The following is a 21068-nucleotide window of genomic DNA, read 5'->3' as shown; positions in this document are numbered from 1 at the left end:
GACTGTATGCTGGTTGTGTGCAGGTAATATGTCTACCAACTCTGTTGTATTATACTTTCCCAAGCACTTAATACATTGCTTGGCACTCACTAAGCACTCAATAAATGCCACTGATTGAAAGGGAGATATCTTTCTTCTCCCTGACCAACCCAGAATAAATACCACACAAACAGACAGCCTCTTTTGGGGTCTACTTTTCCTGGAGAGGCAGTGGTGCCTTTTGACATCATCCTTTGTGTCTGAGCAGTTCTACTGAGAAGTAATAATAATAATAATAATAATGGTATTTGTTGAGCACTTGCTGTGTTCCAGACACTGTACTTAGTGTTGGGGTGGATACAAGCAAATCGGGTTGGATACAGTCTCTAGTGGGGCTCACAATCTCAATCCCCATTTTACAGATGAGGTAACTGAGGCAGAGAGAAGTGAAATGACTTTTTCAAGGTCATTCAGCAGACAAGTGGCAGAGCCAGATTAGAACCTATGACCTATTGACTTTCAGGCCCTTGCTCTAGCCACTCTGTCATTCAATGCTCACCTCGACTGGGCAAGAAAAGCTGCCCTGTGTTTGTGAGGGTTGAAGAGTGGTGGAGATTGTCACTTCATGACACTGCTGAGTGTGAGTGTAATCACACCACTGGAATCTCTTCCCCACTAAGCCTTCGTTTCCTCTTCTCCCACTCCCTTCTCCATTGCCCTGATGTAGTCCCTTTATTCACCCCCCTCCCAGCCCCACAGCACTTATGTACATATCTGTAATTTATTTATATTAATGTCTGTCTTCCCCTCTAGACTGTACACTCATTGTGGGCAGGGATTGTGTCTATTCTACTGTTGTAGCATACTCTCCCAAGCGTTTAGTACAGTGCTCTGCACATAGTAAGTGCTCAATAATAATAATAATAATAGCATTTATTAAGCACTTACTATGTGCCAAGCACTGTTCTAAGCACTGAGGGGATACAAAGTAATGAGGTTGTCCCACATGGGGCTCACAGTCTTAATTCCCATTTTCCAGACGAGGGAACTGAGGCCCAGAGAAGTTAAGTGACTTGCCCAAAGTCACACAGCTGACCAGTGGTGGAGTCAGGATTAGAACCCATGACCTCTGATCCCAAAGCCCGGGCTCTTTCCTCTGAGCCATGCTGCTTCTCTACAACTTATTGACTGACAGACTGACCAAGCTTGTGGACAGGGAATAATAATAACTGTGGCATTTGTTAAGCACTAACTATGTGCCAGGCACTGTACTAAGCGCTGGAGTGGTTACAAGCAAATCAGGTGGACACAGACCCTGTTCCACATGAGGCTCACAGTCTTAATTCCCATTTTACAGATGAAGTAACTGAGGCCCAGAGAAGTGAAGTGACTTGTCCAAGGTCACACAGCAGACAAGTAACAGAGCCAGAATTAGAACCCAGGATCTTCTGACTCTCGGGCCTGTGTTCTAACCACTATGGGAATGTGCCTGCTAACTCTGTTGTATTCTACTCTCCCAAGCACTTAGTACAATGTTCTGCGTATAGTAAACACTATTGATGATGATGACGATGATGATGATGATGATGATAACATTAGCAGCAACGACAGCAGCTTTATCTTCATCAAGAGCTCTTTGTGTCTCAGACAGATGGAAAGAGTTGTCGAGGCAGCAGCTATAGATAGGTTCACTCTGTTACGGCTGCTGTTCTGTAACACTTAGGTCCTTCCCAGCAATCAGAGAGGAGCAGCATATTTAGCTTTTCTTTCCACAGCTTCCCATCCCTTTCCATCACTGATCCAAAGCCCATGTCAAGACGATAGCGCTTAGTAAACCAGGTAACTCGTAGCTTCAGACTGGAAGATTCTGCAGTGCGGCTTGTGGCCATTACGTCTCCTTTGTGGGAGCTTGGTTCCATTCCTATTCCTGCTGCATGGCCTAGTGGAAAGACCCCGACCCTCGGAGTCAGAGGACCTGGGTTCTAATCCCAGCTCTGTCAGGTGTCTTCTGTGTGGCCTTGGGCAAGTCATTTACTCTGTGCAGGCACTGTACTAAGCACTTTGGAGGGTACAATATAACAGAGTTGGTAGACACGTTCCTTGACCAAAATGAATTTACTCCCTCCTACTTAGACTGTGAGCTCCATGTGGGACTGGGACTGTGTCCAACCTGATTAACCCGTATCTACCCCAGTGCTTAGAACGATGTTTGGCACCTAGTAAGCAGTTAAGAAGTACCCAAATTATAATTACCTTTAACCTGATATCCCTGACACTGAATGCTATACATTACCCTAGTCCTGGGAACATTCTGGTTCATTTGTTTTTTGAAGGGGTAGTGTTTGAAACCCCTCTCAGGGTCACACCTGGAGAGTTTCCAGTATTATACCAGTCTCGGCTATGGGAGGGAGAGTCAAGCAGAGGCCTACCCATTCCATTCCCAGCTTGGCCAGTGGCTATCCAGTGGAAGGCAATCTGCTACAAGTCAAAACTCACCCATGCTGGGCAGCAAAGGCATGGGAGAGAGTTGAGGGCAGAGACTTGAGCCTACTGCTTGGAAGGCAGCAATGGTAAACCACTTCTGTATTTTTACCAAGAAAATTCTATGGATACACAACCAGAACGATTGCAGATGGAGAGCAGGGCATTTTTGAGAGATGTGTCCATGGTGTCTCTATGGGTCGGAAATGACTCGATGGCATAAGACAAATGTTTGGAAAGAAAAAAGGCAAAATACAAATGGATTTTTAAGGAGCACATTATAGAAAATTTGTGTTTATGGTAGATCGTATCCTCATCTGCTACTAATATATATTTTACACATGATTAGAACATTAGTACATCAAATAAATTAATTAGACAATATTTTCCTGCCTGTACTTCATTTTCATAAATAAAAACTATCATGGCAATTGAATTAAACACAGAAATACAACATTTCTAAATATGTCTCAGGGGAGTTGAATAATTCATGAGTTTTTATCTTTCTAATTCCTGGACTTGGCCATAATGAGTATCTCTTTCACTAATGAATTTTCCTCTGCTCCACTGTGGAATTATTTTCTTTCCTTAGTTTATAAAATGCAGAAGCTGGCATTTGGGAATTAAGACTGTGAGCCCCCCGTGGGACAACCTGATCACCTTGCAACCTCCCCAGCACTTAGAACAGTGCTTTGCACGTAGTAAGCACTTAATAAATGCCATCAATATAAATATAATAATAAATTTGGTGAATGGGAAGCAGCGAGGGCTAGTGGAAAGAACACAGGGAGTGGGAGTCAGAGGACCTGAGTCTAGGCTCTGCCAATTTCCTGAGGGGAGACCTTGGGCGAGTCACTTAACTTCTCTGCACCTCAGTTTCTGCTTCTGTAAAATGGGGATTCAATACCTGCTTTCCCTTCTTCCTTATAAGGTGAACTCTGTGTGGAACCAGGACTCTTGTCTGACCTGATTGTCTTGAGTCTAGCCTAGCTGGGCAAACAGTAAGCGCTTAACAAATACCACAGTAATTATTAACAAATTTTAAATCTCAACAGTGATCTTTTCAATCCTACATCCTATCTGTTTTAGTTAAGAAGTTATTGGACTCAAGTAAGGTTCTAAGCACAAAGCAAGACAACTATAGTTACCTGAACTGAACTAAATGCAACAAAAAAAACCCAGAGTTTTAGAAGAGTCCAGAAGTCCAAATGGGTTCAGAAAAAGACATTCGAAGAGCTCATGGCAGAAAATCAATATTAGCAATGGTATTTACTGAGTGACTACTGAGTACAAAGCACTGCACTAACTAAGCATTTAGAAGGGAACAGTACAAGGGAAAGGATTTTTAAGGAATTTTAGACAACTTTAATCAACTTGGTGTTTTAGATGGCATTTGTTCGGAAAGCTCTCATTCCCAAAGTAAGGTAACGTAACCAAAAAGTAATCCACGTTTAACACAAAATGTAATTTGTGCTAGCTACAAGACTCAACAGATATCATTGGAGAAGCTGGCGTCTTTAAATAGGGTGGTCCTCATTAACACGCAGGAAGCTAATTTAATAGGAAAAAGAGAAGTCTATTTTCCTTCTTGGCTATGAAACATCATCTCATTTTTATTGCAATTTTTCCTTCAAATTGCTTGTAACTAGTGTAATGGTTAGAGGTAAGAAAGTAGAGACAATTATAGAGGGGAAACACAAAAATTCCTGTTAATTTTTCACAGGTCTCAGCTAGTTCTCTACAAGTATTTGCAACAAATTGTTAGAAATGAATAGCTCAGAGAGAAAGAGAATGTATTAAATATTTCCTACTGCCTTTGCCTGATGCTTTCTAAAGGTATCTTTCTTCCCAGGAGATGGTGTGAGATTGAACTTTGATTCTGTCATTTTAGACAAGGAAAAGTTTTTCACGTGAAGAGCTGAATGTGATTATGTGGTTACCGTAAAGTAATGTTAATTTTTAGCTTAAAGATTTATGAAGTGGGCTATTAATTTTAAGTTTGGAAAGAGCTCAAAGACACACCAAGATGACTACCAACATGTCTGCAAACTCTATTACATCAAACTCTCCTGATAGCAGTAGCTCCCTCTGGCCTGTAAACTCACTGTGGGCAGGGAACATGTCTACAAACTCTGTTGTACTGTACTCTCCTTTCAAGCACTTAGTACAGTGCTCTGCACACCATAAGTGCTGAATAAATAGGACTGACTGACTGACTACAACTACTACTACTACTATTACCACCACTACTACTATTATTATTTGGGATTTTGTCTTTCCACCTGAAGTCACATAACTCCTCTAGACTGTGAGCTCGTTTGGGCAGAGAACATGTCTGCTAACTCTGCTGTATTGTACTCTCCCAAGCTCTTAGTACAGTGCTTCTCACAATAGTAAGCACTCAGTAAGTGCTACTGATGGATTGATTTTCTTTGCCTCACACCTCTTCAGTAAAATGGGAATTAAGACTGTGAGCTCCATGTGGGACATGTACTGTGTCCAACCTGATTAGCTTAGTACAGTGCCTAGCTCATACCAAGTGTTAAACAGTTACCATAAAAAAATCTGAAAGGCCTATGGAGGGATCCATACGATTCCCTGATTTTGAGTGGCATAGCAGAAGAGAATTCCTCATTATGACAGCAATGGCTACAGCAGGGTTTCAGGGCTCAGCCTGAATTCCCCATTCATTCATTCACCCTCGGCTTCAAGGCTGTCCATCACCTCGCCCCCTCCTACCTCACCTCCCTTCTCTCCTTCTACAGCCCAGCCCACACCCTCCACTCCTCTGCCGCTAATCTCCTCACCGTGCCTCATTCTCGCCTGTCCCGCCGTCAACCCCCGGCCCACGTCATCCCCCGGGCCTGGAATGCCCTCCTTCCCCACATCCACCAAGCTAGCTCTCTTCCTCCCTTCAAGGCCCTACTGAGAGCTCACCTCCTCCAGGAGGCCTTCCCAGACTGAGCCCCTTCCTTCCTCTCCCCCTTCTCCCCCCTCCTTCCCCCCACCTTACCTCCTTCTCTCCCCACAGCACCTGTATATATGTATATATGTTTGTACATATTTACTACTCTATTTATTCATTTATTTTACTTGTACATATTTATTCTACTTATTTTATTTTGTTAATATGTTTTGTTTTGTTCTCTTCTCTGTCCCCCCTTCTAGACTGTGAGCCCACTGTTGGGTAGGGACCGTCTCTATATGTTGCCATCTTGTACTTCCCAAGCGCTTAGTCCAGTACTCTGCACACAGTAAGAGCTCAATAAATATGATTGAATGAATGAATGAAATTCATTCATTCATCAATCACATTTATTGAACGCTTACTGTGTGCTGTGCAAAACACTGTACTATGTGCTTGCAGAAGGAAAGGTGATGGATTTTCCTTTTGTGGAACAATGGATGAGCTTTGGCCTTGAGACATCAGAACTGAGAACAGTGCAGAGGAATTGATTCTAGTCCTAGTGGTTTAATAATTAATTATTATTATTATTATTATTCCTTGTGAGAGGGGAATATGTCCACCAACTCTGCGGCATTATTCTCTAACAAGAGCTTAATACAGTACATGGCTGTCTGATTTTATTGACTGGACACTTGGTGCAAAGCGCTTTTCAAAATGCTTGAGAAATACAAAGAAATGGCATGTTCCCTGACCACTAGGACCTCTCACTGGAAATGGGATAGGGTAATCAGTGTAACTGCCCCTCCCATTTTGTGATGTCTACATGACTGCCAACATGTCTATGAACTCTGTTACAAGGAGCAGCAGAATGGTGTAGTGGACAGAGCATGACCCTGGTTGTCAGAAAGACATGGGTTCTAATCCGAGCTCTGCCTAGAGCTATAATTCATTCATTCATTCATTCATTCAATCGTATTTATTGAGCGCTTACTGTGTGCAGAGCACTGGACTAAGCGCTTGGGAAGTACAAGTTGGCAACATATAGAGACGGTCCCTACCCAACAGCAGGCTCACAGTCTAGAAGGGGGAGACAGACAACAAAACAAAACATATTAACAAAATAAAATAAATAGAATAGTAAATATGTACTAGTAAAATAGAGTAATAAATATGTACAAACATATATACAGGTGCTGTGGGGAGGGGAAGGAAGTAGGGCGGGAGGGATGGAGGGGGGAGAGGAAGGAGGGGGCTCAGTGTGGGAAGGCCTCCTGGAGGAGGTGAGCTCTCGGTAGGGCTTTGAAGGGAGGAAGAGAGCTAGCTTGGAGGATGTGCGGAGGGACGGCATTCTGGGCCAGGGGGAGGATATGGGCCAGGGGTCGATGGTGTGACAGGCGAGAACGAGGCACAGTGAGGAGGAGGAGCGGAGGGTAACTCTCATTGTTTTGACACCTGTCTACATGTTTTGTTTTGTTGTCTGTCTCCCCCTTCTAGACTGTGAGCCCGTTATTGGGTACAGACCGTCTCTGTATGTTGCCGACTTGTACTCCCCAAGCACTTAGTACAGTACTCTGCACACAGTAAGCACTCAATAAATACAATTGAATGAATGAATGAATGCCACTTAACTGCTGCATGACCTTGGGCAAGTCACTTTCTTCTCTGTGCTTCATTTACCTCTTTTGTAAAATGGGGATTGATAATGTGAGCCCTTTGTGGGACAGGAACTGCATCCAACCTGATTTGCCTGTATCCAACCCAGCACTTAGAACAGTGCCTGGCACATAGTAAGCGTTTAACAAATACCATTGCTATTATTATCATTATTACTAGTGGTAGTAGCTCCCTCTAGCCTGTACATTCTAGCCTGTAAGGAATTTCAGAAAGTTTCAAACAATTTGGTGTTTTAGATGACGCGTGGTAGGAAAGCTCTCATTCTCAAAGAAGAGTAGCATTACCAAAAAACAGTCCTCGTTCAAAACACAAAATGTAATTTGTGCTGGCTACAAGACTTAACAGAGATTATTGGAGAAGCTGGCACCCTTAAATGGGTTCCTCATTAACACACAGGAAGCCCCTTATTCTAAAAAAAAAAAGCAAATAAAATTTATAGTGAATAATAATGAATGCGGTATTTGTTATTGTTAGCACTGTACTAAACGCTGGAGTAGATACGAGATAATGAGATAGGACACAGTCCTGCCCCAGTTGACATTCACAGTGTAAGTAGGAGGGACAACAGATATTGACTCCCCATTTTGCAATTGAGGAAACTGAGGTCGTGAGAAGTTAAGTGACTTTCCCAAGGTCCCACAGCAGGCAAGTGGGGGAACCAGGATTAGAATCCAAGTCCTCTGACTCCTAGGCCCAGATGGCTAGTGTAGCATCACTTTCAATCTCCTGTCCCTTGCCAGTCATGTTCTTGCTGGGCCACTGAGTGATTAGACGGGCAGGGGTGAGGCATATTGTGAAGTGCGGCGTGTGTGGTCTTTGCCAGGCAGAACCTGAACTAGAATTCGGGTCTCTTATTTTCCAGAGCAGCACCCTTGCCATTGGACCAACGAAATGACTCCCAAGAAGACGAATTTGTCAAATGGCTCCATTACAGAAGCTGCCCTTGCAGTCTTAGTGCCTAAAGCATTCTGCCAGAACTAGGGCAGAATTGTCCAAAGAGCCCTGGAGCTGGAGTCACGCCCAGTTGCTGCCAGTGAGAATGAAGTGGCAGGGGCAGAGGTGATGGAACAGTGACCAGACTGCATTGTTGCTGAAATGCTGCCTGGGATTAGCCAGCCCACGTGCTCTGGGCCTCCAAGCTTGGCATTTAACCCTTTACTTGCCCTGGCTTCAATCCACCAAACCTCTAACCAGGCCCTCAACCAGGCCCCCAACATAATATAATAATAATGATGGTATTTGTTAAGTGCTTACTATGTGCAAAGCACTGTTCTAAGCGCTGAGGAGGTTACAAGGTGATCAGGCTGTCCCAAGGGGGGCTCACACTTTTAATCCCCATTTTACAGATGAGGTAACTGAGGCCCAGAGAAGTGAAGTGACTTGCCCAAAGTCACACAGCTGACAGTTGGTGGAGCTGGGATTTGAACCCATGACCTCTGACTCCAAAACCCAGGCTCTTTCCACTGAGCCATGCTGCTTCAGCCTCCAACCTGTACAGTCCCAACCTCAAATCAGGCCCTAACCTCCAACCAGGTCCCCAACATTGAGGCCCCCCAAACTCTAACGAGGCCCCCAACTTCTAACTAGTCCCCAAACATATAACTAGGCCCTCAACCTCTAACCAGAGCCCCAACATATAACCAGGCCCCCCACCCAGGGGCCCCCAGGCCCCCCACCTGGGCCCAACCTCTAACCAGGCCCCCAACCTCTGACCAGGCCCCCAATAAATAACCAGGCCTCCAACAAATAACCAGGCCCCTCAACCTCTAATCAGGTCCCAATGTGTAATGAGGCCCTAACCTCTAACCAGGCCACCAAACCTCTAACCAAGCCCCAACCGCTAAACAGGCTCCAAACTCAAAATAGGCCCCCAAACCTCCAACCTGGCCTCGATCTCTTTTTGCCTCTCTTGTTGCAACACACATTTTTCTCTCCCAAATGGCTCCTAGGTGCCTCTTGTCCCAACTCCTTCCCTAGCCCCTGCCTCTCCCTGATCAGGGTCAATTTCAGGGCCAGCTCAATATAAACTAAACAAGTGACCCATTCTCTTGTCTCCCTACCTCATACCCTTATTTAGACCTTGCCGTCTACCATGCCTGCTAGATTTTGAATGTTAAATGTTTTCTCTTCAAATGTTTTCCAAAACCTTTAGAGGAACAGCTTAAAAATCAACCTCTTCATCCAGCTGGCTTGCAAAACCCTTCTCGAATTGAACTTTCCCCTATTTCTTGGGCTTTTTCTCAGTGAACTCGGTGACTGTAAGGCTTGTGGCAATCCCTGTGAACAGAGAAGTTGAAGTTGCTGCATCTAACTCCAGCTTGGGCAGTCACATCATTAGCTTGTTTTTTATTCAGCCAGCCTATTGACCGAAATATCGGTTCCAGATAACTGCCTTGTCTTTTCCGAGAGCAGGGGTTGGACAGTGGGAGGGGAGAGAGAGAAAGAGGAACAAGGGGAAAAGAGCAGGGTAATGATCCAATCTTCCCCAAGCCCTTGAGTGCCCTCACTGAGGAGAAGAAATGAAAATGCCAGTACGAGAAAAGTTATTCTCTCACCCCACTATCTCTGGCCTTGGGGGCGATCTCTTGGGGGAAGTTTCAGCCTAGGTTTTGGGTCATTTTTCTCCTTCCCTTCTTCCTTTACTCACTCCACCTCTCATACTGCTTCCCTCCATCTATACACAATAGAATCTACTCTACTTGCAAGGAACTTTTCCCATTAAAGTGCCTGGAGGAGGGCATTCTTTGTCTACCAACTCTGATGCATTGTTCTCTCCCTGTTGCTTAATTCAGTGCTCTGCACATAGTGAGAACTCAGTAGATATCATCAATCGTATTTATTGAGCGCTTACTGTGTGCAGAGCACTGTACTAAGCGCTTGGGAAGTACAAATTGGCAACATATAGAGACAGTCCCTACCCAACAGTGGGCTCACAGTCTAAAAGATATGATGGATTGATTAATATAGTACTCTCCCAAGTATTTAGTACAGTGTTTTACACACAAGTGCTCAATAAATGCCATTGATTGATTTTTCTTCTCCCACACAGGAGTCTCTCAGTTAATACTGTTAAGTGTGCTTTTTTATTGACAAACTCACCAGCTCCAGTCCTGTGATAAAATAATACTAATTATAGTATTTGTTAGGTACCTACTATGTGCCAAGCACTGTATTAAGCTCTGGAGTAGAACAAAATATTCAGGTTGGACATAGTCCCTGTCCCACATGAGGCTCACAGTCTAAGTAGGAGGAGGGAGTAGGATTTAATCCTCATTTTATAGATGAGGAAACTGAGGCACAGAGAAGTTAAGTGATTTGTCCAAGGTCACACAGCAGACAAATGGCGGAGCAGGGATTAGAACTCAGGTACTCTGACTCCGAGGCCCATACTCTATCCATTAGGCTGTGTTGCTTCCCAAATAAGACAGTTGATCTTCTCAAACTGTCTCTGGAAAAGATCCCTCTCTATGGCGGAAGACGCTGTTTTTTCAGCCCCATCCCATGTTCTGCCCTGACTAATTTTATTTTTATTAGTTTCAAGATGGAGTGCCAGTTGCTTCAGTAGAAGAGGAAGCTAAAATCAATCATTTTGAAAGTCCCAAAGGACAGTCAAATTGTAAATATTTGAAATGCATTGAGTATGCACAGAGTGCTAGGTTCTATTCAAGAATGAATTTAAGAACTCTGTGCCCTGGGAGTTCATTTTCTAAGGAGGTTTGCACTGAACACATTTTCTATGTTTCTAAGGAATTTTGGGCCTCAAACTTACTGCCAAAGCCTTAATTCATCTTTTAAAGTCAGTCATTCAATCAATCATATTTACTGAGTGATTACTATATGCCGAGTATTGTACTCAGCACTTGGGGGAGTACAACAGAATTAATAGACACGTTCCCTATCCATAATGAGCTTAAAGTCTACAGCTTAAACTGTTGGCTTGGAAGAAAGAAAGAATTTACTGGCAGTGAAAGCTGTGGAATAATAATAATAATTATGGTATTTGTTAAGCACTTACTATGTATCGAGCACTGTTCTAAGCACTGGGGTAGATTCATGGTAATCAAGTTGTCCCATGTGAGGCTCACAGTCTTAATCTCCATTTTACAGATGAGGTAACTGAGGAACGGAGAAGTTAAGCAGCTTGCCCAGTCATGCAACAGGCAAGTGGCAGAGCCAGGATTAGAACACATATCCTCTGACTCCCAAGCCTGTACTCTTTCCAGTGAACCACGCTGCTTCTCCAAAATAATAATGATTTTATTTGTTAAGTGCTTACTATGTGCCAAGCACTGTTCTAAGTGTTAGGGCAAAGTTATCAGGTTGCCCCATGGGATGCTTACAGTCTTAATCCCCATTGTACAGATGAGGTAACTGAGGCAAAGAGAAGTAAAGTGACTTGCCCAAAGTCACACAGCTGACAAGTGGCGGAGCTGGGATTAGAACCCACGACCACTGACTTCCAAGCCCGTGCTCTTTCCACTAGGCCATGCTGAATAGGTAAGCAAAATTGATGATGGATTTTTCCTTAATGGATGGAGAAGGTAGTCATCACACTAGGGATCTTTTAGGAATGCTGAAATTCTCTTTGGGAGACAAAGGATAGGCTAGTAATGGCTCATGACCCCATCTTCCCTGATGAGTTCATGACCCTTCAAATATTACTTTTACTCAAATGGTGCCTTCAAGGGACTAATATTTTTTGTTTAATTTTCTTTAAATATTTTTGGTAAGGCCTAGAGTTAGGTCTCAAAAGCAGAAAGCAAACACATGGAAGTTTCTACTTTGCGAAAGTACTTTTCTCCAGTACAAAGAGGGGTCTTTGTGACCTATTTGGGGTGGAGGTTCACATAGCCATTTCAAATGGGTTCTGCCAATGTTGCTCAACTACTGAGAGTTACTGCTTTACAAAAGTGTGAAAAAAGACTGACTTTCAAACTTTTTAACTGACATCATTTTATAAAATATAAGATGCCAAGTGAACAGAGGGCAGAACTCTGTATGATGGGCAAATCAATGAATCAATGAATCAGTGGTATTTATGGAGTTCTTATTGTGTGCAAAGTAAGGGCTTAGGTGAGTGCAATACAGCAGGGTTTCCTGCCCAGTTGATATACAGGTTTCCAGCCCACAAGGAGCTTAGGAACTAGAGCTGGAGACAGACTTTAATATAAATAAATAAATTTTGTGGGGCTGAGAGGGTGGGGAATATCAAGTGAAGCAGCGCGGCTCCGTGGAAAGAGCACAGGCTTTGGAGTCAGAAGTCATGGGTTCAAATGCCGCCTCCAACACTTGTCAGCTGTGTGACTTCGGGCAAGCCGCTTAACTTCTCTGTGCCTCAGTCACCTCATCTGTAAAATGGGGATGAAGACTGCGAGCCCCCCGTGGGACAACCTGATCACCTTGTAACCTGCCCAGAGCCTAGAACACTGCTTTGCGTATAGTAAGTACTTAATAAATGCCATCATTATTATTATTAAGTGCTTAAAGGGTACTGATCTAACTGCATAGATGATGCAGGATGGAGAAAGAGTTGGGGAAAATAGGGCTTAATCAGAGAAGGCGTCTTGTAAGAAATGTGACCTTAATAAGACTTTGAAGATAGAGAGAGTGTTGGTCTGGTGTATATAGAGGAGGATGTAGTTCCAGACTAGAGAGAGAATGTGGGAAAGGAGTCAACAGTGAGTTGCAGGGAGTGGGAGGGTCAACTAGAAATTTTTTAGAAGCAGCCGCTCCCCTTGCCCCTCTTCCTTGCTGCCTCCTGAGTCCTCCTACTGACACAGAGATCTCAAATAGCCTGTCCTGGCCCTTCTCCTCCAGGCAAATGTCTCTTGAGGGTGGGAAGAAAAGTTCCTAAGGAGGAGAAGGAGGAGGAAGGAGGAGAGGAGGGAACAACAGGAAAGAGGTGTGAGGGAAAGGGAGAAAGGTGAAGAGAGGAGAGAAAGCAAAGAGGGAAAAGGGAGAGGAAAAGAGAAGAGAGGGAGGAGAAGTGAAAGGAGAAGAAGGGAAAAGTATACGGGTAAAAGGAAAGGAAAAAGGGAGAAAGGGGGAAATGAGAGACAGGAGGAAAGGAAGATACAAAGAGGAGAGGGTAAAGGATCACTCTCGCCCTTCTTTCCTTAACCCCATCTCCTTTCCTCCCCAGTCTTGCAATCTGACAGATGCCCAGGCCTGGGGAACATCATTCAAAGACCAGAGCATGGATGGGGAGTAAAGGCCCCACAAGGTGGGGAGAACAGGGTCACTCAACCTGAGCAGGGGAACCCAACAGCCTGCAGAAGGTCCCAAGGTGGGGAGCAGGGCACAGAGGGCAGCCGCACATCCAGGCCTGGGAAATTTCTTCTTCCTCCACTGAAGAGGAGAGAAAGCAGCCAAGGCTCACGTTCTGGTCCCAGAGCTGCTGCCAGTACTGACTGGCCAACAAAGGCAGAGCTCCCTTCGATCAATCGGTGGTATTTATTGAGCACCTACTATGTGCAGAGCACTTGGGGGAGTACGAGCCGATCAAGTTGGTAAGGGGAATAGGTAGCTTTCTCCATTGTGAAAAGGCAGCAGGGCTTGGCGGCACAAGGAAGAGCAAACCGGATTCTGAAGCCTGGATTTATGGACACTGAATAATAATGGTGGTTTTTGTTAAGCGCTTACCATGTGCCAAGCACTGTTCCAAGCACTGGGGTAGATACAAGGTAATCAGGTTGTCCCACGTGGGGCTCACAGTCTTAATCCCCATTTTACAGATGAGGGAACTGAGGCACAGAGAAGTTAAGTGACTTGCCCAAAGTCACACAGCTGACAAGTGGCGGAGGCAGGATTAGAACCCATGACCTCTGTCTCCCAAGCCCTGACTCTTTCCACTAAGCCACACACTGAGTATTTATAGGGATGTGAATTTATGGGCAGCTAGTAACCCGGTCTCTCTTTTTCAGGTTGGGGGAGATGGCTTAAAAAATGATCTGGGATAGCTACCATTTGGGAGCCAGTGGAAAGGGCATAGGACTGGAAGTCCAGAGGCCTGGGTTCTTATTCCAGCTCCTCCACTTGTCTGCTTTGAGATCCCAATGGGTCATTTAACTTCTCTGGGCCCCAGTTTCCTCATCTGAAAATGGAGATAAGATGCATGTTCTCCTTTCCTCTTCCAATAGTGAGCCCTATGTGGGGCAGGGAATGTGCTCAATCTGATTATTTTGTATCTACCCTAGCATGTATAGCACAGTACTTGGAACATTGTAAACTCTTAATAAATATCATCATCTTCAGATTAGCAATTTTTCAGATAACTGAGAACCAAACAATTGGCCTTCTCCAATAATCATGAGCAGTAGCTTGTTGTGGGCCCGGATCCTGTCTACCAACTCTGTTATAGTGTACTCTCCTAAGTGCTTAGTACAGTGCTGTGCATACAGTATACGCTGAATAAATGCCATTCATTGATTGATTGACTGATTGACTATAAATTGTAACTCCCTGTGGGGAGATTTAAAAGTGCCTATATTACCTGAGTCAGAGTTAAGAGAAAATAATGTTTTATCCCCCAAATCTGGTTTTGGTTATTCAGAATTATACAAGAAAAAGATGAACTATTGATGTGTGCTTATTTATGGGCTGTACAATTAGGTTATTTGGTTGTCATTTCTAATATATGAAACATTAAATTGTAACAGGAAGATTGAGTTGCAAAATCTGTGAAACAGATTCATTTTAAAGCTATTTTAGTGGTTGTAACTTGTTAAATATAAATCAATAGCTTGAAATATGCATTCCAGACCCTGCCAGGTTGTGAAAGCAGAGCATAAAACAGTAGTGAATGAAGGCTAATGGAATGTCCAAAACTAATTAAGCCCAGCAATGCTTGGAACTGCCTTGCAGAAATGTGTTTTCACAATCTTCACTACCTAAGCTACATAAAATTCATATCTAATTTATCTTCTACTTAATTGTAGTGGTCATCTGTTATCGTTCTTACTTATCTGTACTGCTCCAAGGAAGTTAGTAAGGGCTGTTTTAGGCTGCTTCAATGAGCTCTTTATTTCTTTCATAATTGTTTCCTGTTTTTATTTCATGGTTATCTGAGGATACTTTCTAAATGGTCGGGAGAGGAGGGGAGGTGCAAGCAGGATAAAAGGAGGGAGATCTTCATTAGCGCAACCCATACCCTTCCGCCGCCATCCATGCTGGTGGCCCTCTCCAGCTGGAAGCCAACAAAGAGCCAAGGAAGTGTCAGGGGAGGGGCTAACTTTGGGCCCGTCTTCATTGTACTTCCTCCCCACTGACAGTAGTAATAGCAGTAGTAGTAGAAGTTGATACTGTTATTGTAGTATTTTTTTTTAATTCCCATTGGGAGCAATGCATTATTCTAAGCACTTGGGAAATATTAAACAGAAAAGCGACACAGTCCCTATCATCAAGGAGCTTGTACTCTAGATTGTAAACTCTTCCACTAGGTTGTAAACCCCTCGAGGACAGGGGTTGCGTCTACTTTATTGTAGTGTACGAGTGCTTTTGACACAGTAAGTGTTCAAAAAATCTCCAACTAAGCCCACATGGCTTAATGGAGTGAGAACAGGCTTGGGAGTCAGAAGTCATGGTTTCTAATCCCTGCTCCACCACTTGTTAGCTATGTGACTTTGGGCAAGTCACTTCACTTCTCTGTGCCTCAGTTCCCTCATCTGTAAAATGGGGATTAAGACTGTGAACCCCACGTGGAACAACCTGATCATCTTGTATCTATCCCAGTGCTTACAACAGTGCTTGGAACATAGTAAATGCTTTACAAATACTATCATTATCATTTTTGACAGACGATCACTTTCCTCACCTCCAAAGTCTTATTAACATCACAACTCCTCCAAGAGCCCTTCCCCAACTAAACCCTCATTTCCCTTACTCACTCTCCCTCCAGCATCACCAATGCACTTGGATTTGTACTCTTTAAGCCCTTGATATTCACTCCACTCTCAGCCCCTCAAATTTACAGCTCTGCCACTTGTCTGCTGTGTGACCTTGGGCTAGTGACTTAACTTCTCTGTGCCTCAATTACCTCATCTGTAAAATAGGGATTAAGATTGCGAGCTCCATGAGGGACATGGACTGCACCCAACCTGATTATCTGTGTCTATCCCAGTGCTCAATACAGTGCCTGACATGTAGTAAGTGCTTAACGAATGCCATTAAAAAGCAAAAAATGAAAAAAATTACATATCTGTAATTTATTTTAATGTCTGATGCCCACCTAGACTGTAACTTACTTGTGGGAAAGAAAGGTGTCTACCAGCTCTGTTGGAAAGGTGTCTACCAGCTCTGTTGTATTTTACTCTCCTAAGCACTTAGTACAGTGCTCTGTCCACTGTAATTGCTCAATTAACTTATTGAACACTTACTGTGTACAAAGCAGTGTACTAAGATCTTGGGATAGAACAATATAACAGAGTTGAAAGAAACATTCCCTGTCCACAGTGAGCCAAATACCACTGAGTGATAGATTGATTGATTGGTGGATGGGATAGACAGACATAAAATATTTAAAAATAATCAGAGAAAGTAATTGAATGTACACTTGAATAATAATAATAATAATAATAATAATAATGGCATTTATTAAGCACTTACTATGTGCAAAGCACTGTTCTAAGTGCTGGGGAGGTTACAAGGTGATCAGGTTGTCCCACGGCGGTGCTCACAGTCTTAATCCCCATTTTCGAGATGAGGTAACTGAGGCACTGAGAAGTTAAGTGACTTACCCAAAGTCATACAGCTGACAATTGGCAGAGCTGGAATTTGAACCCCTGACCTCTGACTCCAAAGCCCATGCTCTTTCCACTGAGCCAGGCTGATAACATAAGTAAATATCTGTTCAAAGGGGGTATAAGGGAGAGATGTCTGGTGTGGGGGTTTGTATGATTTGGGGTGCAAGGAACTAGTTGAGAAAGGGGTTTTGGAGGAGGTGGGATTTTAGGCGTGTATTTAATGTGGAGAGCACTGTGGTCTGTCAAATGTAGGGGGAGTTGCACTTTGAGGAAACAGCTTGGATGAGGAGAGAAAGGGAGGAAAGTCAATTCTGACTCACTACAGCAAGAAAAGTTGAAGCCAGCAGACTTCAAACCCCAACCCCACCTTTCAACTGTCACCCTCATGTCAGCCAAGGCCCCCAAGTTACTCTTAAAGTGAAAATTTCACTCACACTCTTCACTACTTTTCTGACCAAAGTCTCCACTGGCCCCTCAGATCCAACCCAGTGAAAATATCCTTGCTCATAAATCTCCCCTCTTTCTACCCATTATCCCTTATTCAGTGAGGATTGCTGGTATTATATCTCAAGCAAGCAATTTTGGAGCAATTAGCATGGCCTTGGGATCAGAGGCCTTGGATTCTAATCTCAGCTCTGCTGTTTGCCTGTTTGTGTTCTCAGCCAAGTTAACTTCTCTGTGCCTCTGTTTCCTCATCTGTAAAATGGGAATTTGATCTCCCTTAGACTGTGAGCCCATGTGGGACAGGGATTGGGACCTACTTGCTTATCCTGTACTTTCCCCAGTGCCTGGTATGGTGTCTGGCACATGGTAAGCACTTAAGAAATTCCACACTCACACACAAAAAATCTTTTTTGTGCTTTTATACCCAAAAGCCTCTACCAGGATTCCCCAGGGGCTTGCCAACTGTATACCTCCCCTCATAGTACAGTGCTAAGTGCTTACTTTAGTGCTCTGCACACAGTAAGCACTCAATAAATATGACTGAATGAATGAATTCCTAATGAGGGGAAATGAGCCTGAGGCAGGAAGTTGGTAGTGATGCACATCACAGGCATCATCAGCCCCAGCTTCTCTCTCCTGTACTGAAACACTGTCTGCTACTTCCCTCCTCTGCTCCTTCTCCACTCTCCCTCCACATCCCCTCCCTAATAATAATAATAATTGTGGTATTCGTTGAACACTTATGACATTCCAGGCACTGTACCAAGTGCTGGGGTGGATGCAAGCAAATGAAGCTGGACACAATCCCTGCCCCACATCGGGATCACAGTCTTAATTCATGTTTTTCAGATGAGGGAACTGAGGCACAGAGAAGGGAAGTGACTTTTCCAAGGTCACACAGCAGACTAGTGGCAGAGCCGGATTAGAACTCAGGTCCTTCTGACTCCCAGCCCTAAGCTCTATCCACCAGGCCATGCTGCTGCAAACAGCTGGGAGGCAGAATTCTTAAAAATGTGGCTGGAGGAGCAGTGCAGGAAGAATGCAAGTCGTCATTACCACCAGTCCTTTCTTCTGCCTCCACCAGCCTCCACCTTCCCCAGCCTGTGGGGATGCAGGGAGGGAGGAGAAGGTGTCCTAGAATCAGGATCGTATCATTGGCAGAAGTGCTTGGAATTACTTCACTTGCTTTCTTCTCGATCACGCGCGGACAGACCCTAAGAAGCACAAGGCCAGCCTCAGTGTCGGAGAAGAATGGCCCAGTGCTCCCATCCTTCTGCTATTCTGAGTTCCAATGAAGCCAGAGAGGTCCTAGAGACATTGGGGTCACTGAGTTTCCCCTGCTTTCCCCCGTCCCGATTTTTCCTGCATAGTGTGCGGTAGCATCAAAGCCTTAACAGTCATTTTGATTCTTTTTTTTCTTTCTCACACAAAAGACCCATTTTATGGCCAAGAGAACAACCCCAAAGTGCAGAGGGAAGCATAAGGCAGCAGTTGTTTCAGTCAATCCAGGTCATTCAACCTTCTCCCTTCATGTCCGTGGTCTCGCTGTCTCCCTCCAGGAAAATAAGATCGCCACTTTATATGGGTAACTGAGGAAAGGCAGGACTGAGGATCTGACTTATCAAGAAAATTCCAGCAGGGTAGGTCTGTCCAGAGCAAAAAGGAAACTTCCCTAACTTGACTCTGGCTCTTGTTTTGTCTTATGCTGTTGGGTCGTCCCTGACCCATAGCAATGCCATAGACACATCTCTCCCAGAACACCCCATCTCCATCTGCAATCGTTCTGTTAGTGTAAACATAGAGTTTTCTTGGTAAAAGTACAGAAGTAGTTTACCATTGACTCCTTCTGGGCAGTAAACTTGGGTCTCTGCCCTCGACTCTCTCCCACGCCGCTGCTGACCAGCATTGGTGAGTTTTGACTTGTAGCAGATTACCTTTCACTCACTAGCCACTGTTCAAGCTAGAAATGGAATGGATATCTGCTTGACTCACCTTCCCGTAGAGGGGTAGAGTACTGGAAGCTCTCCAGGAGCGACCCTGAGAGGAGATGATTCTGGCTACCTAGGCATATTTAGATTATTTTCATAACACTTCCTATTGCTGCCCTCTTATGCAATGCACTTACTGAAGTTAATTTTTGACCTTTATGGGTCTTATGTAATTGACAAGACTATTTTATCACCAGTTTTGATATCAGTGCTAGATAGAATGGATTGTTTACCCAAATCTGGTGACACATGCCTTTGCGGGAGATTTTAAGGATTCATGGCCATGCAGAAGCTCCTGACTGCTGCAGAAATTCACATGCAATTTCGCTATAATCCCGTTCTAAGGCTGCGTGGTCAGATTGCTACCTTTCTGTTTTTCTTTCCTTTTGGAGAAATGGGGAGATGGAGTGAGACAGAGGAATGACAGGAAGAGGGAGAAGAGACTGGAAGATGGAAAGAGATAGGAGAGGGTGAGAGACATGGAGATAGAGAGAAATGGGGAGATGGAAAGAGGCAGGGAGATGGAAAAGAGACAGGGAGATGAAGAAGAGAAAGGGAGAGGGAGAAGAGACATGGGAGAGGGAGGGGGGCAGAAGAAACAGATAGAAAGTGACAGGAGATGGGAGAGACAGGGAGAGGGAGATGAGACAAGGAGAGGGAGATGAGGCAGGGAGACAGAGAGGAGACAAGGAGAAGAGACAGGGAGGAAGAGAGAGACAGGGAGAGGTTGAAGAGACAGAGGGAGGGAAAAGAGACACTGGGTGAGAAAGAAGAGATGAGAAAATGGAAACACAGGAAGAGGGATAAAGGGAAGGACAGACGAGACAGGTAGAGGGAGTACCCAGTCAATTTGTTTTCTAACATAAAAAACTTGAGAAGATAACAGTTTGCCTTTTCAGGGAATGTACTAACCTTATTAAGTTGAACTCTCCCAAGTGCTTAGTACAGTGCTGGGCAGAGAGCACTCAAGAAATACGATTGACTGATGGATTCTTTTGTTCTCTCCCTCTTTCCAAGAAATCTGCTGGTAACACAAGTCAAATGGTGGAACCAGGAGGGTCCCTCAGCACTGGTAAGAGGGAAACCTGAGTGGAAAGAGTGTTCCCAGCTACTTTCAATCAGAGATAGGGAAACCACAAACAGACACCTGTGTCCACATAACCATGATATACAACTGGACATGTTGGGTACCCAATGGACAGCCTGTGCATTCACCTGAGTCCACCCAAAACTAAAACATGTCTCCAGGGTCACCCTCCTCTCCGTCTTCCCCCACATCACTTTTTTTAATGGTATTTGCTCATTCATTCAATGGTTAAGCACTTACTTTGTGCCAAGCTCTGTTCTAAGCATTGGGGTAGATACAAAGTAATCATGTTGTCCCACGTGAGGCTCACAGTCTTAATCCCCATTTTACAGATGAGGTAACAGGTAACTTGATTGATTGATTGATTGATTGAGGCACAGAGAAGTTAAGTAACTTGTCCAAGGTCACACAGCAGATCATCACCATCATCATCAATCCTATTTATTGAGCGCTTACTATGTGCAGAGCACTGTACTAAGCGCTTGGGAAGTACAAATTGGCAACATATAGAGACAGTCCCTACCCAGCAGTGGGCTCACAGTCTAAAAGGGGGAGACAGAGAACAAAACCAAACATACTAACAAAATAAAATAAATAGAATAGATATGAAAATAGAATAGAGCCGATAAGTGGCAGAGCCTGGATTAGAACACACGTCCTCTGACTCCCAAGCCCGTGTTCTTTCCACTAAGCCACACTGCTCTGCCTGTTCCAGAGCCCTTGTGTTTCCCTCCCAGGTGAACATGGGTGCCACTTGCAAGCCGTGG

The 21068-nt window shown here is 44.2% G+C and overlaps 1 non-coding gene across 1 annotated transcript; it reads left to right on the top strand.

Annotated features, from left to right (window-relative positions):
• The first annotated feature begins 2327 nt into the window (after positions 1 to 2327).
• On the top strand, positions 2328 to 2465 carry LOC119935142. The gene has a single exon (XR_005453089.1). It is a non-coding gene; the product is annotated as a small nucleolar RNA SNORA7 (small nucleolar RNA).
• The last annotated feature ends 18603 nt before the right edge of the window (positions 2466 to 21068 follow it).

This window comes from Tachyglossus aculeatus, chromosome 1 (assembly GCF_015852505.1).
Source record: "Tachyglossus aculeatus isolate mTacAcu1 chromosome 1, mTacAcu1.pri, whole genome shotgun sequence".
Lineage (NCBI taxonomy): Eukaryota > Metazoa > Chordata > Mammalia > Monotremata > Tachyglossidae > Tachyglossus > Tachyglossus aculeatus.
Note: the sequence above shows the minus strand (reverse complement) of the source record. Positions and strands in the feature narration are given on the sequence as shown.